At 40.8% G+C, this 20671-nt stretch overlaps 1 protein-coding gene across 30 annotated transcripts in view; it reads right to left on the bottom strand.

Annotated features, from left to right (window-relative positions):
- The window catches only part of NRCAM (neuronal cell adhesion molecule), a 250160-nt gene that overhangs the window by 153684 nt on the left and 75805 nt on the right, over window positions 1-20671 (bottom strand). For 28 of the 30 annotated variants that reach the window (XR_016441757.1, XM_090042303.1, XM_090042317.1 and 25 more), the window contains exon 1: window positions 13457-13571. The exons of the other annotated variants lie outside the window; for them this stretch is intronic. The gene's annotated coding sequence lies outside the window, so the exon portion shown is untranslated. Of the gene's footprint in view, window positions 1-13456; window positions 13572-20671 lie in introns of those variants that run through there. 30 annotated transcript variants of the gene reach the window in all.

Raw genomic sequence — 20671 nt, 5'->3', positions numbered from 1 at the left:
CACAGTATCTGCTGATCAGGGAAAGGGCCATGGGAAGGGCACAGGAAGAGGGATGTAGAGCTTGGTGGCCCACACCAGGGGTTGTAAGCAGCAGTCTGCAATAGCCCCAAAAGGTTAACAACCTCTGCTTTAGCCCACAGTTTTGGCTAGCTAACTGAACAGTTCTTATTTCATGTAAGAGGGCTAAACTCAGAAACCTGATGGGCAATATCCCCTGGGAGGCAAATCTGAGAGGAAAAGGAGTCCAGGAGAGCTGGCTGTACCTTTCACAAGGCTCTTTTAAGGGTACAGGAGAAAGCTATTCTGATGAGGCAGGGGAACAGGAAATGCAATACAAGAACAGCCTGGCTAGACAGCAATCTCTTCAAGAAGTTGAAACTCAGAAAAGAATCCTATAAAAAGTGGAAACTTGGTCATATATAGTACTAGGGAAGAGTATAAGAGTATTGCACAAGCATGCGGGGGGAAAGGGTGCGGGGATTAGGAAGGCCAAGGCACAATTTTAGATGCAGATGGCAAAGGACATGAAAGGCAATCAAAATTGATTCTATAGGTATGTCCAAAGTAAGAGGAAGACCAGGGATTCCATGGGACCTTTACAAAATGGGGAGAGCAATCTAGCTGTGGAAAATGCAGGGATTGTTGAAGTATTTAATGCCTTTTTAATTTCAGTTTTGACAAATAGAGAAAGCTACCAGATGATGAATGTAGCAGGCAGCAGAGATAAGGAAGGAGAAAAACAGCCTAGCGTAATGCCAGAATAGGTTAGGGATTACTTACAGAAGCTAGATACTTTCAAGTCGACAAGGCCAGATGAAATGCACCCAAGGGTACTGAAGGAACTGGCTGAGGTAATTTCAGAGCCATTGACTATCTTTTTTGTTAACTCATGGAGGCTGGATGAGGTCCCAGATGGCTGGAAAAGGGTAAACATAGCTCCCATCTTTAACAAAGGGAAGAGAGAGTATTCAGGGGATTACAGATGAGTCAGCTTGACCTAAGTAACTAGAAAGATCATGAAGCAGATTCTCAAGGAATCTACTGTGAAGCACCTGGAGGAGACCAAGGTGATCAGGAACAGCCAGCATAGATTCACCAAGAGCAAGTCCTGCTTGTCTGATTTCCTTCTGCGATAAAGTGACAGGATATATGGATGAGGGGAGACCAGTGGATGTGATATACCTTGATTTTAGCAAAACCTTTGGCACTGTCCTCCTTGACATTTTCACTAAATGTCACACTAAGGAAGTACAGGTGAGGAGAAAGTACTGTATGGTGGATTTATAAATGGTTATCATCACATTTAGCAGATAGCTCTCAATGGCTGAATAGCTAGTTGAGAAGAGGCATCAAGTGGGTCACCAGGGGTCTGCCTTGGTTCTTGTATTGTTCAACATCTTCGTTAATGATTTGAATGATGGGATTCATTACATGCTTATTAAAATTGTGGATAACACTAAGTTAGGTGGAACTGTGGCTGCTCCCGAGGGCAGGGCAAGGATCAAGAATGATCTGGTATTCAGCAAGGACAAGTACAAAAGTCCTGCATACACAAATATAGACTAGGGAATGACTGGCCTGGTTGTGGTACTGCAGAGAAGAACCTAGGGTTCTCATGGACAATAAGGCATGTATGAGCTAACAGTGTACTCATGTTGCAAAAAAGGCCAATAGCATACTGAGTTGTATTAACAGGAATGTCACTTACAAATCAAGGGAAGTAATTCTCCCATTCTATTCAGTACTGAAAGGGCTAAAAGAACAAGGGTTACTTAGCCTGGAAAAGAGAAGACTGAGGTGAGATTTGATAATGGGTTTCAAATAACTGAAGGGTGATTAGAAAGGATGGAGATGGGCTTTTCACTATGTCTGTAGGGACAGGACTAGGAGCAGCAGCCTCGAGCTGCAGCAGGGGAAATTTAGGTTGGAGATTAGGAGGGTGGTCAAGCACTGGAACAGGCTACCTAGAGAAATTCTGGAATCTCCATCCTACGACTCACATCAGTGATCGAGTAAAACACTTCTTGCTTTTTGAGGATCAAAATCTAAAATTTAAGCAAGAAAAATTAAGGTTAATTCTAACTTCATTAATGTGAAATTCTCACTTTACTTAAGTCAGTAGCAAACCTTCCACTGACTTCAATAGGATCAGGATTTTACTCATCATATTTAGAATCTGATACTTGATTTCCACATTCATTCAAATTATACCACTGATGAATAACAGAATAAAAGTAGGTGAAATTATGTTTATTAAAGAACTGACAACTTATAATATATAACTGGTTTGGGTTGTTAAAAAATGAAGAATATGTCTAGAAAAACAGTAATGTGGAATTAAAGCACATCTGGGATCAAATATTTTCTGTTGTTCCTGTTATGTGATTAGATAAAAGTTTCCTTTGAACACAAAATAACTGAAAAAACGGAAAAAAGGCTTAACATAGTGACTTGCTTACTATTTGTGGACTACACATTTGTTTAAAGATTTTTGTCAGAAGAATTAATATTTACATAATGTATCTGGATTAAAAACATTTATGCTAATACATACTGTGCATGGACAGAGTTTAGGCAAGCATGAAATTGAATTAAAAGAACAAATATGGTAAACGATAAAAATCTTTCTTTTGTTTGAAATCAGATTGGCAACATGCATTCAGACTACTATTCATTAAAAATATTTTTTGAGCATTCTCAAGTGTAATGTAATGTCCAAACAGCAGGTAGGCTGCATTTTTTTAGACTCATTGTATACTGCAACTCATGTCCTCCCCTTATTTCACAATATTAGAGAAAAAATATATATTTTAAAAAACAACACCTTTGGGATGAAAAACTAGTCATAACTAAGTCAGTGGCAAAACTCCTGACTTCAGCTGGGTCACAGCGGGCACATCTACATGTTCATTAATGTGCTTTAGGTTAATAAATTAATTAATGTGCTCCATTGTGAGGTAGTAGAAAAAGGTGTATTTGCCTGTTTTCATGCACATTAGAATAGGCTAATACACATTAAAGCACACGTGTAGTCATGCCCATGTGTGCACAAAATATATTTACATTGATTGCAATATATCAAAATAGGTATACTGTGAAACCAAAACTTAACTATTTTCCAACCTGAAACTTAATTCAAGGACTAATATACTACCCGTGACTTACATGAAACAATGCACATTTAGGCTAGGGGTGGAAGACTGAAGCCACAACGTATAAGTTGGAAGACTTTTATATGACAGATCAATCTAGACAATATTTTCTACAAATGTTACATTATCATACAAAAAGCCAAAGAACAGGCAACTTTCTGCTGCACCGTCTAGCAAATGTTATTTACTATCATCAAAACATTAAGGTCCCAGGGAAAACGGTACAGTTAATTTGGTCAATTTAGACCTATAATCAACAAAATGTTTACAATACCCCTTTTTCATTTATAACTGCTACCTAAGCTTTGCCATGTCTCTGCTAACTTGAGGAATTGCAGTTTTCCTGCAGTAAAGAAGCAGGTATGCCATTTGCCTGTCACTTCACAAATATATGAGCAACATTACAGAATACTGAAGCTTCTCCACAATTGGTGGAATAATTTCTTAATCTCTTAGTTATGTGAGATAATGGTGCAAACCTTTTAACAAGGATTGGTGTGGAGGATCTGCCAAGGCTGCTACTTATAAACAGTGTACAAATTAAATTTTTGCACGTATTTCAGAACGGCTAATATCTTATCTTCCTGAAGGGTGCACAGAGAAGTTACGTTTGGCATGTGATCGGCCCCCTGAAAGTGGGCCGATCATGTCACAAATTAACCTTCATCAAATGAGGGATCAGATGAAGGCACTCCACTCTGGAACCTTGTGTTCCCTAAGATTAATCTGTGGCATGATGGGGGCTGTCTGCCAGCTGGGGTTTGCCTGGCCTAAGCTTAAGGGGGGACGGGTGGATTTGAACCTCCCCTCCTTGCAGCCTCCCTCAGCCCTCCCCGCTCCAGCTCTGACTGGGCAAAGTACCATGAGTTAGAGTGGGTTCTGTACATCTGCCAGCACCCAAAGGTGTCAGGGTTCTGGTCTTCTGAAAATGGTACAGTTATTCTTTAATATGCATGGAGTATGATTGGCATCAGGGCAGCTGCTATGGTTCTTTCTTGGACTTTGTGTGGGGACTCCCTTCTTTGGGAAACTTTTCCATATTCATTTTATTACAGCTCCACATGGACTGAGGAAAGCACAAGAGTACCTGGCCCAGGAAGGGAAGGACTTTCCTAATAACAGGTAGAATTAAAAGCGGTAGCAAAAGGCCATAGAAATACCTTCTTAGTATCCACTTACCATCTCCCTGCATTCTGTAGGAAGATTTCTGCAACTGGTACCTGGGATGATTTTGGAATCTGTTTACTGGTTGGTCACTGCAATATCCTCAATCTTCTCCCCCATCTTAATTTCTCCTCTGTTGGTCCCATCCTACCTGCCCTGTACTTTCTTTACTATCTTCACTGCCTCAACTCTTTCTTTTCCCCACTCTCCTTCCAGTAGGCATCCCATGAGGGTTTGTTTCCTTTCACCTAATTATTCACCCTTTTCTGCCAATACCTCACATTTTAGAATTTATTATTTTATGTGGGAGCCATATGCAGCAAAAATTTCAAAAGTGCCTTCAGGCAGATGTTAACTCCTGTTGAATCCAATGACAACTTAGGTACCAATGTAGTTTTGAGAATCCCACTAAGTGTCCAACTTCATCCTTAGGTACCAATATACTTCTAAAAAGTCTAACCTTGTGTGACTTAGGCTCCTAAGATATATTTAAATGTAGACACTTAGGAACCCAAATCTCATTGGGAGTCCATGGGTTTCCTTTGAACTTAACTGACTTTTGAAAATTGCATTTAGCCACCTAAGTTACCTCATCCTAGAACCACAAAAGGTCTGTTTATGTAGTCTAAGCAAGCACTGTCTAATGGAAAAATGCATAAAGAGTCCTGGGAGTATGAACCAGAATCTAAGTCTTTCCCTCCCCCTTTCCAGATGAGTGCCCTCATCACTTGGTTACATGGTCAGCATCCCTCTTCTACTTCCTCTTGAATTCTTGCCTGGACAATGGTATAGCTTCAGCTTCAACCAAAGAGGGGCAAGATACCTTTAACATAGATGTGAAAGCACGGTTCTTTGATCTCTCAGGTTAAGGAGGTCCCAGCTCTTCCATTGCTTGAGCAAGTCTTTTCATCTTTTAGCTCAATGGTTCTCAATCTTTTTTGTACCAGGACCCATTTGTAAACATTGATGGCCAGTCCCAACCCAGGGCCTCTCACTCCCAACCTGCTGCACCCAGACGCCAGCCCCCTAGTGTGTGGGGGAGGGGGAAAAAGATGGGTGTGTGGGGCAGGAGGAGTCCCAAGCAGTTCCTTGCAGGCTGGAACTCTGCCAGCCTACAAGGGAAAAGCCAAGGTTCACCATGTTTTTCTCCTTTAAAGGAGAATCCAGTTTTAAAGTTTGTTGATCCGTTTTTTAAGTTAGTCTGTGACCCTTTCATATATTCCTGTGACCCACTTTTCGGTTGCGGCCCATGGGTTGAGAAACACAGCTACCTACTATATAAAACCACTGACTGCTTCTTAAAAGAGAAGTGATCCTATCATACACAAAGTAAAGACTGATGTGTCTGAACCCCAGACGGGTTCAGGGACATGAATCCCAATCTCAGGCACCTAATTCAGGGCTACAGATGGGCACCTAAGTCTAGTGGATTTCAGACATGAACCCTTCCTCAGCATTTCCTACCTTGGGGTATAGTAATTCTACACTCCTTAGGAGATACCTAGGACTGAGATTCACAAAGGCATGTAACTCTCCCCACTGTGCCACAGAGATGTAAACAATTCACACTTAAACAACTCAGTATCAAACAACTCCCCACAACTTAAAAACCAAACTCAGGGGCATGGACCAAGGTGGTCAAGGGCCCCAAGGCCCGCCGCACCAAGGCCCCTGCCCCGCCGGAGCTTAGCAACAGGTTCACACCTCTTGCAGCCCCAGCAGAGCCCACACAGTTGCCAGCTCCCGCAGGCAACCCAGGCTCGACCGCAGCTACTGGCCCCGCTCTCCCCAGGACAAAGCGTAAGGTGTTTCTTGTGGGAGACTCCATCCTGCGGGGCACTGAGGGGGCAATCTGCCGCCCCAAACCCCGAGCTGCTGGGAAGAGATGGCCTCCACCTCTCTCCCCTGGGGAGGAGGCTCTTCTCAGCCAGGCTGGCTGACCTGCTCCACCGGGCTTTAAACTAAGCCCGCTGGGGGATGGGGGGACTACTGCCCCTGCTGGCCCGCTGAACGGCCCTTGCAAAGCCAGCGGGCCAAGGCACTTAAGGGGGCACTTAAGGGAGCCCACCCCTGCCCCAGCCTTGGCACAATCTGTGGGCAAGGCAAGAGCCCCCAAGGGCACACTTGCCTGCCTGTACACTAATGCCAGGAGCCTGGGCAACAAGCAGGATGAGCTCATCCTCCTGCTCAGTGCAAAGAAATATGATGTCATTGGGATAACGGAGACCTGGTGGGACTCCACCCATGACTGGACCACGGGTATAAAGGGCTATACCCTATACAGGAGGGATCGTATTGACAAAAGGGGCGGGGGTGTAGCTGTCTATGTGAAGGAAAGCTACATGTCCCTGCAACCTGATGTTGGCGACCGGCATGGACAGCTAGAGACCCTCTGGGTAAAAATTCATGGGGAATTGGGCACAGGGGACACAACGGTGGGAGTCTATTACAGACCTCCCACTCAAAGTCCCGAGCTTGACCAGGAGTTCGCCCGGGAACTGACTGAGGCCGCTTGCTCCAGGACCTTGGTTGCCATGAGTGACTTCAATTACCCGGACATCTCCTGGGAAGATCACTCAGCTAAATCTGAGCGGGCGCAAAGCTTTCTCTCATGCGTGAATGACCTCTACCTGACTCAAGAAGTCTATGGGCCAACGAGAGGCAAAGCGCTGCTTGACCTGGTACTGGCTACGGGGGACGACCTAATCGGCGACCTAGTGATTGATGGGAAGTTGGGTGACAGCGACCACGAGCTGATCACCTTCACCATCCGCCGTAAAGCTAGCAAGTCAGTCAGCAACACAGAAGTCCTTGACTTCAGAAAAGCCGACTTTGACAAGCTCAAGAGGCTAGTCGGTCAGGCCCTCAGGGACCATGACCCCAGGGAGATGGGAGTTCAAGAAGAGTGGTTGCTTCTCAAGGAAGCGATCCTCAGTGCACAAGCTAAATCTATTCCAACATGGAGGAAAGGCAGCAAGAAGGCACAGCAGCCCTCCTCGCTCTCCAGAGACCTAGCGGACCTACTGTGGCTAAAAAGGAAAGCCTACAAAGGATGGAGGACGGGATTCACCTCCAAGGAGGATTACTCCACGCCGGTCCGGTCCTGCAGGGACCAAACCAGGAAAGCCAAGGCTGCAACTGAACTTCAACTAGCTTCAGGCATCAAGAACAACAAAAAGTCCTTTTTCAGATATCTGGGGAGCCGGAGGAAAAGCAAGGGCAATGTTGGACCCCTGCTAAACCAGATGGGGCAACTGGCAACTGATGCCCAGGAAAAAGCCAACCTATTAAATAGGTACTTTGCATCAGTCTTTCATCAGTCACATGGGATGCCCATGCCTGCTATGGGACAGGGAGATCTGGGTGATGGGGATCCCCTACCCTCCATAAATGCTGACCTCGTGAAGGAACACCTTGAGAAGCTGGATACCTTCAAGTCAGCCGGCCCTGACAACCTGCACCCCAGGGTACTCAAGGAGCTGGCGAGCGTCATAGCCCAGCCCCTGGCACGGATCTTTGAAAACTCCTGGCGCTCTGGTGTAGTGCCAGAAGACTGGAAGAAGGCCAATGTGGTGCCGATCTTCAAGAAAGGGAGGAGAGTGGATCCGGCTAACTACAGGCCCATTAGCCTGACTTCTATCCTGGGGAAGATCTTAGAAAAGTTTATTAAGGAGGCCATCCTTGAGGGACTGGCCCAGGCTAACATTCTAAGGGACAGCCAGCACGGGTTTGTTGTGGGTAGGTCTTGTTTGACCAATCTCATTTCCTTCTATGACCAGGTGACCTATCACCTGGACAAGGGAGAAGAGATTGATGTCATATATCTTGACTTCAAAAAAGCTTTTGATCTGGTATCGCATGATCACCTCTTGGCCAAACTGCCCAGTTGTGGCCTTGGCTCCACCACGATCCGCTGGCTGGGAAATTGGCTTCGTGGTCAGACCCAGAGGGTTGTGATTGATGGCAGTCACTCATCATGGTGCCCTGTGACCAGTGGGGTCCCTCAAGGCTCTGTCCTGGGACCCATACTGTTCAACATCTTCATTAACAATGTGGACATTGGAGTCAGGAGTGGAGTGGCCAAGTTCGCCGATGACACCAAACTTTGGGGCAAAGCATCCAGGCCAGAAGATAGGCGGGTGATCCAGGCTGACCTGGACAAGCTCAGCAAATGGGCAGACGAGAACCTGATGGTGTTTAACACCGAAAAATGCAAGGTTCTCCACCTTGGGAGGAAAAACCTGCAGCACCCGTATAGGCTCAGCAGTGCTACGTTGGTTAGCACTACAGAAGAAAAAGACTTGGGGGTCATCATTGACCACAAGATGAACATGAGCCTCCAATGCGATGCTGCGGCTAGTAAAGCGACCAAAATGCTGGCGTGCATCCATAGATGCTTCTCGAGCAAATCCCGGGACATCATTCTCCCCTTGTACTCGGCCTTGGTGAGGCCGCAGCTGGAGTACTGCGTCCAGTTTTGGGCTCCACAATTCAAAAAGGATGTGGAGAAGCTTGAGAGAGTCCAGAGGAGAGCCACGTGCATGATCAGAGGTCAGGAAAACAGATCTTACGATGACAGGCTGAGAGCCATGGGACTCTTTAGCCTGGAAAAGCGCAGGCTCAGGGGTGATCTGATGGCCACCTATAAGTTTATCAGGGGTGACCACCAGGATCTGGGGGAATGTCTGTTCACCAGAGCGCCCCAAGGGATGAAGAGGTCGAACAGTCACAAACTCCTGCAAGACCGTTTCAGGCTGGACATAAGGAAGAATTTCTTTACTGGCCGAGCCCCCAAGGTCTGGAACAGTCTGCCAGCGGAGGTGGTTCAAGCACCTACACTGAACACCTTCAAAAGTAAATTGGATGCTTATCTTGCTGGGATCCTATGACCCCAGCTGACTTCCTGCCCTTTGGGCAGGGGCTGGACTCGATGATCTCCTGAGGTCCCTTCCAGCCCTAATGTCTATGAAATCTATGAAATTCCATTATAATAATTAAATCCTTTGGGGAATCTAGGCCTTAGCCATGGGGATGTGTAATTTGTGAATCCCAAATAGCCTTATGCATGAGACAGGTGTTGAAATAGTCAGATGGCAAGGTGGCAGCAGTTCTAGGCAGGTGCAGTAGTACTAAGTAACTGTACAGGTCAAAATGTAGGAGCTGTCAGGGCTTGCCTATATTGCTGTAGCAACAAGTCCTGCTGAGGGCACACCAGTCCCAGAAATTTGCCAGTGAAGCTACTTTAGCCTCATCTCCAGTGCTGCTCTCAAGCTATCAGCGTGCCTGAGAGTAGCCACTGGGAATGCCTTGGACCAGCCTTATGGGCAAACATGGGGATGGGGGCCAGCAACAAGGTCTGGAGTATGCAGGTAGAGAGAGCATGCTCATCCCCATACTCCCCAACATCAGCATCCAGGGCAATACAGGCAAGCCCTTGAATGCCTAAGTGGTTAGACAAGCTTTATGAGTTGCTTGTTTGGTCTTAGGAAACAATTCTGCCTTGTACTTCAGAGACCAATTTTGGGAGATGGACCATAGGCATTTTGGACAAATTCACCTTAGTTCCAATACTCTGTAAAAGTATGAAATCTTTTCATTTTGATGCAATAAAAAAAGGCCAGCAGGGTTAATATGGGCTTCAGCATAAGACCCTGTCTCTTTCCAACTGTAAACTCCTTCCTACATGTTAAGTGCTGCACTGGGCACAAGACTCTAATTCTGACTGATGTAATTAGGTATTTCTACAGTATTAAAAAATAATATATTAAACAATTAACACCTCCAGTAATAAGGAGGTTTTATTTGGCTCAAGATGCCATTACTTCTTTCTCAAAATGAAATTTTAGGAAGTGGCTGCATTCTTTTCTTGAGTAATATATTAAGCTCCTCATGCAAAACATCAGCAAAAACAGAATATAGTGGCGTATACTTATTTCAGTCCCTTAGGCTAATGCCTCCACATGATATCATAAATTATTTCACCCCATGGGAAAAAAAATGTTTATACAAAATTTTCATTTCAGTCAGTCCTGGTGCAATCAAAGAATCATAAGATGTTTGTTGGGTGAAACCTTCCCTTTTAAATGCAAATTCAAACAAGTTTTAATTTTGAAGTGATTGATGTTATTTTGGTACATTTGTCCACTGTAGCTGGTTTGTACTGCAACATAACAGAGCATCCCTTTAATATGTAGGGCATCCTCTTAGTGGTTTGAGATTTTGAATATATTAAACAACATATAATGGCAAAAGACAGTTTAAATCCATTTTAAAACTAGTGGAAAATATTCTACTTAGTACAACTGTGCTCTGATCTTTCATTCACAGTAAACAATAAATAAAAGATATATTAAAAACTAATATATTTTTGATTTCCTGAGGCACATGAGTAAAAACAGTTCTAGCTGGAGATTTTAATTCTACAATTGTCATTATTCTGGTATATAAGAATGTATGGAAATGACAGGTAATGCTACGTATTATTTAATACCTTTTTGTTTCCCAAGTCTCGCTCATCTTCAGAGCTTTTCTCAATGTTCACAGAAACAAAGCTGTCACACTGATTTTATTAATTTTATTTAATAACTTCAGTCCCCAGGTACTTCTTATATCTATAATCACCAACCCTCCTCCCTCAAGATGTATGACTGAACAGGAGCTAACTTACGAGTCATTTAGCTTAAGCACAGAACTTCTGGTCAGAACTGAAATTACATTTTCTTGAATTTAATGTAAAGTTGCCTAATTGTACATACTTAATCAAGAAGGGTTTTCTGAAGAAATATGTACTCTCTTCCACAAAAAAAAAAAAAAAACCCAGACAAAGCATCTTGCAACACAGTGTTAGCTGCTGAATGTCATACTACTATTAATGAACAGATACCTACAATTCAGTCTGAGGATAAAGTGGTTCTCTGGTTTCAAAAACTTAAATACTCCAATGCTAACGTTATTTGTGTAGTAATGATAATGCACTTTAGATATGGTAAATAGCACAGTAGCTGTTTAATTTTTTAATAAGATTAATCTTTGGAAATCCTAAAAAAATCCCACTCCAGCAAGTGTTTGTTCTTCAAGCATCTATATTTATATTTCTTACCACCCCAGTCATTCTCTAGGAGACTTTAAACTCGCAGTGCAGGGTTTTTTATGAACCGAAAAATTGTCTGAGCCTGGAAAAAGTTTACATAACTCTTAAATTCTTGTTTTAGAATTCAACTATTGTGATGTGTGAATAGTATCCTACCAAGATCAGATGATAAATTACATGAGAAAAGAAAGTTTGTGTGTTCCCATGTGATCTCCAGCCATAAAGTGTAAAAGAGGTTTATATATGCATCTAAACTCTGAGGAAAAAAAACTTTTAGATGCTTATTGGAACCAAAACAAAAAACTGAATTCAAGGGACTCACACAAGAGTGAAAGAACAGTTTAGCATGATGATAGGATAGTTTGGATGATGATGATTTTTAAAGTGGTAATGTTTCCAAACACTCAATAGCCAATTTGTAAGGAATGCATTAACAAAACCTAAACAATGCCATTTAGTCCTGATTTGCAACAGATTTTAAAATAAAAAATGTTAAGCAGAGTTGCCAAATATTAAACTGTTAGAATTTTAAGTACTACAAACAGACTGTTGATAGTGCATGACGTATACATGATGAGATGTACAAGAGACTGCTAAACATTTTGCTCAATTAAAAAAAAACGTGCTATACAGGAGATGTAGTGTGATTTTACTACGTAAGTTATGCTGTGATTGTACTGACTGAGCAATTAAACTGATTGATAGGTTTTTGTTAGTTCAGCATTTTCAGTTATCAATGTAGTTTATAATGCCCAAAACCAGTTAGTATTTCTGTGTAAATTCCATTTTTTCATCCTTCACTTATTGCTAAAATAATCCCCACAAACAAGTTTCAAATAAAAAAGGCAGAAAAAAATGAAGGGAAACAGACTCCCCACAGCATTACTTTAGTTAAAGATTTCAACTGATTAAGTAAAAGATTCATAGATAAAATTTTTAGAGAGTCTTGTGACATTTAACTTGCTTATATGGATCAAAAATACTGTAAAATAAATGAACAGTAGTTGTTAAAATGGTTTAAGAAAGAAACTCTGTTCTCTTTTGGAATGTGAAAGTAATCACACTTTAAGAAACACTTGCACAGATGTTCATACAGCAGCAGGATGGTTTGTGTTAGATATATCCTAGACTGTATTTCAATCTGAAAGTTCAAAACCATTTTTTTGGGGTTTGTTTGGTTTTTTTAACAGGAATTTTTTCCAGCTATTCTCTAAAGAGAATTATATGATAAATCTGACAGTCATTATAAAGATTGTTAATATTAATCAAAGTATGCTATGCCAATGTTTAGAGGAGTCGACAGAGAATCCTATGACCCCAGCTGACTTCCTGCCCCTCAGGCAGGGGGGCTGGACTCGATGATCTTCCGAGGTCCCTTCCAGCCCTAATGTCTATGAAATCTATGAAATACCAACATGCTGGTCTCTAATGAAATACAAGCAAAAGAATCAATGAATGATAATTTTTCTTCTAGCATACACAGTGTATGCTGGTTTGGTCACTTCTCAAGCAGTCATATGGGAGGATAACAACAACAACAACAACAACAACATGGAAAATCCTAAAAATGTAGTTCAAACTAAATGATAATTTTTTAATTAAAAATAGCCACAGTTCCATGAATGTGAACTTTCAGCATCATAAAATCTTTTAAGAAAATAAACCAAATATATGACAGCACAGAGTCAGCCATATCCCAAAGATCAAGACTTTTCAAATGACTTTATTTTCCCCGTAAGTCTGCACTAAAAGTCAGTCTCATATATTACAGACTCCAGTGAAATCAGTCCATTCCACATAGACTAGCAAAGTTATAACTGTGCTCATTTCACTTCCCATTGCAGTTAACTGAACAAATGAAACATATTTTAATTAATTACACAAGAAATATTTTAACCTCTTCGTCAGAGTTATAAAATCAACCTCGTCATATTTCCCAGTTATGAATAAATTGGATGTCTACATCTAAGTGTCAGCTAATTTATCACAGTCATACTAAATATCAAAGGGGAACAAAATAGTACATAAAAGGAAGCTGTAGGAATATTACCTTGTAGGTGTAATTATAATCCTCTCTCTATTTTCTCATTAGAAAGAGATGAATCATTGGTAAAACTCTCTTTACATTGTAATCCTGCTGCAAAACTGTATGCAGTCGAAGCCTGCTGTTGCTGGACTGTGTGTAGAAACACGTACAAAGAGCACTGTTTTCCACAGCCAATCACATTGTACATGGACCTCCCAGGCTTCACTATGTGATCAGCCCAGGCTTTGTAGCAATACAATAGGGGTTAAACATTTCCTTGTATTTATTTAAAAGCAAGCCAAATCTGCTTAGTTGCCTGAATCTTTCAGTAAAATTATGTGCATTGCATTAGGTTTTATTTTGTTTTTAAATAACTGACATCTTCCATCTATGCAGTATTGCAGTAGCTTCCCCTGGTAACACATACTGTAGTACATAAATGCTGAAGACAGTTAAATCAACAATAATTTTTCTCCAGATCATTCCTTGTATTCTGCTTTCTGAACTGCCAAATGAAGAAAAAGCTCAATTCACTACATATGAGAGGTCAATCCTTGCAAAAGTCTTCTGTTTACAGTGATAAATGGTTTTTCAATACAAGTAGACAAATTTATCCATACGGACAAAAGAAACAAGTTCAGAAAAGGTGACTGTGATATCTATACTGCTCACAGTTCCTGTTTATCACTTCCCATGAATCTCTGAATCACCTTTGCTTTTCAGGCACTACCTTGAGGAAATTCTGTATTTTGACAGAACAGTGGCTTTTTCAAGCTTTATAACTCCTTGGAAAAAATATAACATCTGAGATGTAACCTTACATATCAGTCACCTCTTCTGCAACAGCATGCAATGCAAGATGCTAACAAGTTAAATTACAAACTGTTTATAGTTTCTGATTTTCCCCCGCTAACACATGGATGTCCAAAAACCCTGCCACCTTTTATTAGTTTTAGAGTTTGTGGACAACACAAACACAAAGTAGTTAAATATATTCCTTTGAAACTTATTCAGCTCTCAAGACCTGCACAGAATAAGGCTTGTCTACACAAAAGCACAATCAACATGTAACACCCTACTTCAAAGCATATTGTCAATAAGGTTCAACAATGACCAGAGCCACATGACCTTTTAAACTTAACAAAAAAGAATCAGACTATCTTAAGTGTTCCCTAGTGCATATATGTATCCCAGCGATGACAGAGAGAGAGAGAAAGCAAGAGAGATGTTTTAAAAATTGAGAGGAAAGTTTAGATGCCATTCTTCTGTCTTGTCATATATTCAAAATTTGCCCTTAAAAGAATGACTGTGCAAAAAGCTTGTCATTCAAAGTTGTTCCCTTCTAATTGCACATCTGCAGCTGCATTTAAATAACAGCTGACATAAAAAACTGTCAATAATTGGCTACTTCTTACACTACCAGTGCAGTACAATATTAAACTATTATTCACATTTAATACCACTGAATTCTCCAAAAAGCTTAAATTTCAAAATTATTGTTTTTATAGCTTTACTTGTTCCTTTTAAAGTGAAATCCCAAATGAGGGGGAAAAAGATCTCCTTTACTTATCCATTAGCCTAACCATTTGTTCCCCTTAGCATCTGATTATATCCAGAGGTATAAGAAAGAATCAGCCATATAATAAATACAAGAAATAATTAACAATTTAACTAAAGTACAGCACTTTTAGTTAAAATTGTGTAGTAGACAATGAGTGTTTTCTGTATTTTAGAGCAAAATGGAAAAAAAGGACAGATCTGATTTTGTAGCTTGATTGACCAAGCCTAATCAGAATTATTTCTGCACACTGATTCACTACAGCTGCAGACCCATTAAACACTAAATGCTTCTGGAGGCCCATTCCCTTTCAGCCTCCCACTGCGACCTGTACTTTTCGAACAGTAGCTACTCAGTGGGCTACTAAAAACATTAAAAAATGGAGGCGCTGTATTTAACGGACATCTCAAGACCCATGGCTAAATCTGTCACTTCATTGCCAGGATGGCAGCTATCATAATAAAACAGATTCTTTGTGACGGAGAATTACAAAAGAACCCTTTGAACTAATTCTCTTACCTTGCAATACATTTTTATTAGGAAAAGATTTTCAATGAAGACAGCTATTACCTTTTTCCAACACATGCAACTCCATGTGCATCACTCATTGAGATTTCCTTATTTTTAAGTAATCAGTATATTATCTGTGGGATCCTGTTTTACATATCTTTATCTTTTCAGCCTCAGGAAGTTTTTACTAGCTGAAATGGCCATTAGAGAGACCCTGCTGCACATTTAACATAATAACAATGCTATTTACATCTTTTTTAGCTGATGGATTATTTAGACTAACTCTAAAATGCAGCTGAATCACACGACTTACGCATTGTCCTAAATCTTTTCTTAAAATCTTTCTATGTTGTTTTTATCCTTTAAACACATACTCATATATTCCATAAGTAATTCTTCCACCTATCATGAATGACACTGAAAACAAAATAATAATAATAATACATTTGTACCAAACTTGAATGACCAGTGAATTCAGATTTTTAAAAAAATTCTAGCTTAGTCTTCCTGGAAATCTATACTTCTGGAAAACTGAGGCATCAAATATGTTGCTATTACGTGAATATATAAAGATAGGTTAACACACATCATTCATGTACCCACACACCACTTTCCGTACATGCATATGTATATATACATAGAAATTATTTTAGGTATAATTTCAAGTAAAGCATGGGTAGTTTCAGGTGCATGGGCTAGTGACCATTTAATACATTTAATAAAGGCTTTAGAGAAGTTCCCTAAGAACTAAACCACATAATTAAACACCAGACTTCTTTTTTAAAGTTCTTTTGAAGTTAGAACAAAATTTTGTTTTGTTATGGTCTGTCAAATATAATGCACAGTAAACAAGTCACAGATAGCATACACTCTAGCCATTTCATATGTTGAAAACCAGCCTGGAAATACTAGTTAGACTTCTTCTAAAAATCCAATGATACTTTAATAAATTATGTATTTACAATTTTCTTTGCCAATTATATTAACTATTTCTTTCAGACAGTTGGTGATAACTGAGGAAACCCACAAATCAGTTATCTTTTCTATAGTCAAAGTCATGGTCCATCAAAAACTAACTGATGTAAATGCTAACAGAGGGTACCTCAATTATAGTAATACTTCATTCCAGAATCAAACCCAGATGTCGGTTTCTGAAACTACAGGGTCATGAAGGCCAAAAAGGCGTGGGACCTATACCTCCAAAATGAAGAGGTGGTTCAGAAGGTCTCTACAAGTTCATAAATACCCAGGGACAGGGCACAGTCAGGGTAGGTATTAGTCTAGAATACAGGTTCCCTGATGTGAAGTGAACAATAAATAAGCTTAGCTTTAATCTTAGCTGTATCAAGATGCTGAGAACTCCTTCTGATTTTATAGATACGGTTGGTAGTCCAGCAATTATTAAGGTTGAGTAATGCTTCTGGAATGATTAGGGAGCCTATGAATGATTTATGGATTTTGGTTGATATGATGAACTCACGCTGCTCTTATTATGAAAAATAATGTACTATGATATGCTTATGAATAATTACAGCCTTACATAGCATATACCTATCAGCACTGAGATAATGGAGAGCACACATAACTTTAACTATTGTGCTTGGACTAAAAACTGGTGGCGGGAGAAACTGGGAGAGAAGAGAACCAGTTTTTCCTATTTATTAGTGAGAGTTTGGGGAACATTGAACATACATTGAGATACAGGGTTTAGTCACCTAGTCAAAGAGTATTATTTCCCTTATTTTTCCAGAGGCAATCTCATTTCTAGCATTTCCCCACTTTTATTAGGATTGCAAAGGCAAGTATTCAAAGTTCTTTTAATGAAGGATGTGTGGCTAGTACTGCATAATGGGCACTTAGATTTTACTTGAAAATACTTCCCTATATCCTTTGGATAATATTAAAAACCTTTAAATAATTTAAGATTACAGTGATATTAAGAACTCTGCATTGTGGGCTCCATTCCATCATCTTTTCTTGCATTAAATAATATCTTACTATGGCAATTTCCAGAGCAAGGTACTAAGAATGAAAAAGTAAGAGTGAAAATATCTTGTTGTATGCAAGCAAAGTCGACTACTTTTAATAAGTAACCGTGTCTAAAATGCAAAGATATAGCTGAAAGAAAAGTAAAGTATGTGTGTACAAAGCAAGGAAGATTGCTTAAATAGTGACGCCAAGACGCAATACTGTTTGGAATTACCAGCATTGTAACTACTGAAACAAGAATCCAAATCCATGATTTGTAAGGTTTTTACCTTGGTTAAAAATAGCTAAGAGCATATTAAACGGAAGGATAATGGTTCTTCAAATTAACTGCTGAGTTTTCAGAGACAGATTAGAAAATAGTAGATCCCATATGAACACTTGAACTTGATAACACATGATACATTTAACAAAAGGACTGAGTAGAACTGCCGTTATTGGGGAAGCACATCTGTTTAAGATATAAACAATTCAAATGAAAAATCCAAGTAATTTACATGCCTTCAATACAACTTACTTTAGCTGTGCGGTCACAGATAATTGTTTTCCCCTTTTCCTTTGCCTCCATAGCTCAGAAGGATCCTGGCTATGAACGAGGGTTTCTTGCGCAAACAAGAAAAAGAAAAAGGTGTGCACTTTCTGTAACTGCAGAAAACCCAAGGGAAAGCACAAGTTCTGTGAGGCAACAGGGCCTGGCTGGGGTAAATCTCGATTGCCCAGATCCATTTCTAATCCTGTTTCTGGAATAAACTGTAACCTCAGGTGTGGTAGTGTTAGTGTCATGTTGTAGCCTGGATGGTCCAGGAAAAAGAAGACCACCTGAAGAAGAATGCCTTGCATTTGCAAGTTTGTCTAACTTTATACCAACTATGTAACTGGTTCAATAAAAAGTATCAACCCCCCTCCTCCTCTTCCCCCTTGCAAAAAAGTGTTGCCTCTCACATAATCTCAGGTGTGCAGTAAAAGCTTTGAAACAGCTCTCTAGTTACTTAAAGACTTAGAAAAGGACTCTTTTCCAGTTTTCTTTTTTATCCCATATTTTTCAAAACCCATCCTAGCTATTTGGACTAAATGCTGAATTATAAGGTTTGATTACTAACTTGTAAACCATTCCTTATCAATATAATATGCTGCTGTTCATATGAACTTAAAAATGTTAACATCTAGATACAGGGAATATAATTTGAAGCAAAATATACCCAGTTTTGTCTTACAGATTATCTCCTTTAAGAATTAATAATAAATTAGAAGAAGGCTATTCAACTTTGAAGTGGCAAGTGACCACACACCCCACTAGCTGAACTAGCAAGGGACAAAAACCCCTGGGGCCACACACCTCATGTCTCCTCGGCTGCACCACATATGTTAGAGACAGACATTACACATAAACCTGTTTAAGTGATCAGCAGCTGGTTTAAACTTGTAACAGAACAGATGTTTAGTGCACATAAATCAGTTTGAAAATGACGGAAACTGGTTTGAGACAAACCGTATCAGACTTAACTGATTTGGCTCAAACTGGTTTAATGCAATGTCCGTCTCAAACCCCTTGCTGTTTTAAATTAAATCAGAGTCCCCCAGCATCTTGGCATGCTCTCTGGACTGGGCAGGGCTCTCTGCTCCACAGCAGGGCTGACCTATCCCCTCTGCTCCCTGGCTGCAGCTTCAGCAGTCTCTGCAGGTATCTGCCTGGCTTTTGCTCTCCCCCTGCCCTGCTAAGGAGGCATTCTTCCACCCTCTCAGTATTAGCTAGCAGACCACATGCTGGCTACGCCAGAGCTGTAGCACACCGGACAAAGGCAGAATCAACAGATAGATGGTAATGTCCCTCTGTTTTCTTAATTGAGTGATAACCGCCGAGTTAGAAGTGATAAACATTCCCTGCTGGGGTGTCAAGTGGGGGAGAGCTCCGTAATCACAGCATCCTGCTGGGGCCTGGCCATGCCCCTCTCAGCTCAGCACTGTGGAAGAGAACGGAAGGGAGGGCTGCTCTAGTGCCCCCCAACTTCTAGCCTGAGCCACTGCAGGGATGTTCCTGCACTTCTAGGATATCTGTCTGGTTACAAAACTGATTTAGCCTAGCCAGGTTAGATTAACTTGCAAAGATTGAATCAATACAGTCTCAGGCTTTTTGAATGTCAATCCTTAGCCATAAAGCACACCACCCCTGCATACACCTTTTGTGACCAAGCAAGCAGCATGGTTGGTGCTGGTAGTTCAGGCTCTTTACTGTTTGGCTGGCTTTCTTGGAGTTCTCTTGCAGTCTCCTGCCCCAGTAGAGGTGGAATTAGAACTAGAAACTTTGGGGTGCGATATGCTGACAAAAACTGAAATTAACTCCTCAAAGCCACCTAGTGGAAGTGGAGATCAGTGCTATAGCTTCACAAGCAGCAATAAGGGGCCCTTTGCAATGCAGAAGGACCTATGCTTTCTAGCAGCTCCCTGCGGCGCAGTGGACCCATGGAGCAGCTCATACGACTCTCCAGTGTAGGCCCCCCTCCACAGCCCATAGCCGAAGGGCAGGTATAAGGATGCAGGTCCCCGGAAACACCCTTTGACAGCCCTCCAGAACTACCCAAGTCCCAGACTGCCTGGGCATGGGTAAAGCCTCCCCAAAAGGGTACCACCTATAGACCTTGTTTTGTTGTTTACAGTGTTTTAAAATTACATAGTTTATTTTTTTTTCTTTATTCTTTGTAACATACAAGTCAACACATATGACTAGTACATCTGAACTGTCTCTTACCAATGAATGCTTCTACATTTAGAAAATATGGTTTGTTTCTACAATTGTGCCTGAATAGGGTGGGGACTCTCCCTTTTTCCAAACATCCTGACATCATGGAAAATTAAAACTGAATAACCATTATGGAAAATTAAAACTGAATATCTAAATTCTGCCCTGTCACAATGAGGGGCTGTATGTGTGCATTTTTCCTTCCCAATATTCATTTTGATTACCAAGAAAAACTATCTGCTCACCTGTAGCATAACATTATTTTTAAAATGCTCTAGAGTGACAGATTTACTAGTCTTGTTTGTAATCCATCTATCAGAGGCAGAGATTTCAGAACTTGGATTGAGGGAAACCTAGACAAATTACTTTTGGTCCAATCCTTCAAACCAGGAGTGGGCAAAATGCACCCCGGTGGCCGGATGAGGCCCACCAGGTCATTCTATCTGGC

The sequence above is a fragment of the Crocodylus siamensis genome, chromosome 4, assembly GCF_052110815.1.
Source record: "Crocodylus siamensis isolate JL-2025a chromosome 4, ASM5211081v1, whole genome shotgun sequence".
Lineage (NCBI taxonomy): Eukaryota > Metazoa > Chordata > Crocodylia > Crocodylidae > Crocodylus > Crocodylus siamensis.
This window is presented reverse-complemented; position numbering and strand designations above follow the sequence as displayed.